General features: G+C 37.7%; 1 pseudogene; it reads left to right on the forward strand.

The window, feature by feature from the left end:
* The first annotated feature begins 340 nt into the window (after window positions 1–340).
* On the forward strand, window positions 341–1,013 carry LOC114224879 (protein Mis18-beta pseudogene; annotated as a pseudogene).
* The last annotated feature ends 1,033 nt before the right edge of the window (window positions 1,014–2,046 follow it).

A 2,046-nucleotide genomic window follows, 5' to 3' on the forward strand; every position in this document is an offset into this window, starting at 1 on the left:
CCTGGCTCAATGTGAGGCCTAGAGAATGCTCAGGGGAGACATCCGAAGACCCAGGAGAAAGCAAAAGCAGGATAGATTGACTGAACTTTGAAAGTAATTTCTATCTCTTTATGAATATTTTTTATTTGATCAGTCATTGTTGTCATGCCTTCCTATAAAGTTTTCCAAATTTGTCAAGACATAATTGACAAGTAAAAAGAGTACAAAGTATGTTTTCTGATCCAGCGCTATTAAATTAAAAATGAACAACTGAAAGAAGTTTTGGAAGTGTAGGAATCTATGGAAAATTAAAAAAGAAACACATCTAGGTGTTTGAAATGGAGGCATGGGCTGCAGGAAGATGGCAGCTCTTCTGCGACAGCATCACTCGCGCCAAGCAAAGCTGCTGCGGGGTGACTTTTGTGATGGCGGTAAGAAGGCAATTGGCAAACTTTCTTGTACAACTTCTATGGAGTGGGACACACAGGGGGTGAATAGGTTCTCACTGCTTGGGGGGCCGAGGAGCCGCCATCTGGCTCACAGAGCTGCAGTCTGTGCCTGCAGCCTAAGAGGCATGTGGTATGCCAATGCGCACAGTGCCACGCTGTGCTCGCTGACTCTGTGCACCTAGCATGGGACCCATCATGGTCCCTCGAGGCTGTGGTATTCTCCAGAGTCATGAATAATGTGGTTTGGGAAACTCCCTTCCTAGTTGGCCTTGTTCAAAGGCTGCTGGCCCTTAGAACTTTTTATTCTGTACTTTCTATGGGATTCCCATTGGTTTGCATTTATATTCTACCCATGCTGCCCTGGCTGCCTTCAGTGGTCACTTTTGCCTTTCCAGTGACAAAATGGTGTGCTAGCTCTTAAAAACAAAAGCTACAGTAAGTGCATCTGAGATGGATATTCACAACTTCTTTCTACCAGAAAAAGTTGCAGAACCTGAAAGAGAAGATAATATGAACGCCTACTCAAATTCATGGATGAAGATTCTGAAGGAAGAAACTCCTGACCAGCGCAAGCCAGAAAACTGATCCAGAATTAAAGTTTAAGTATCAGGGTCAGGTACTATCTTCAGCAACAGGTGCTGTTTGATCAATTCTCAAGAAAGGTTTGCTTCAACAATGGAAGAGAAATGTGGTTTATTATGATTATCTCTAGGCTGATTTCCTAAATGATTTATGAAGCTGTTTCTAGAAGATGAGAAACTAAGGAGACTTCTGTCCAGGTTTTGTAGCTCTTTGCCTTAAGAACTTATTTTAGCTTGCCATTTTCATAAGTACTTATTTCTGAAAACATCTTTTACTGCAAATTTAGGTTAAGAGGCCATGTCCAGTGAATGCTCTGATATAATGATGCATGGTGGTTATGAAAACAGAGTTGTAGTTAATGTTGAAAAAAAAGAAACACATCTAAATAACTCATGGGTCAAAGAAGAAATCACAAGGGAAATCAGGAAATAATCTGAATTGATTGAAATTGGAAACACAATTATGGTATAGCTAAAACAGTATTCAGAGGAAATTTTAAAGTACCTATACAATTTCATAACCCCTGTGTTAGTAAAGAAGAAAGATCACAAAAAGTAACTTAAGGGACTAAAAAAAGAAGAGAGCCAACTAAATCCCAAGCAAGTTAAAGGAAAGAAATAAAACATCTATCATAAAAATGGAAAACAGAAAAACAATAGAAGAAATCAATGAAAGCAAAAGTTGGTTATTTGATAAGATAAAATTTAAAAAAATTGCCAAACCTTTATCAAGACTGAGCAAGCAAACAAGAGAGAAGACTCAAGGAAGTCAGGAATAAAAGAGGGACATCACTACTATCCTCACAGAATAGAGAAGGATTAAAAGAAAATCCTATGAACAATTTTATACTAATAGATTAGAAAACTTAGATAAAATGATCAAATTCTTAGACACAAACTACCAAAAATGACATATGGAAAAATAAAGAATTTGAATAATACCAAAAGTATTCCCACGAAGAAAAGTCCAGGTTCAGATGGCTTCACAAATGAATTTTATCAACTATGTAAAGAATAATTAATACCAATCATTCCCA

The sequence above is a fragment of the Eumetopias jubatus genome, unplaced genomic scaffold (genome assembly GCF_037043125.1).
Source record: "Eumetopias jubatus isolate StellerSeaLion01/CBP00866 unplaced genomic scaffold, mEumJub1_p1.0 scaffold_2, whole genome shotgun sequence".
Classification (NCBI taxonomy): Eukaryota; Metazoa; Chordata; class Mammalia; order Carnivora; family Otariidae; genus Eumetopias; species Eumetopias jubatus.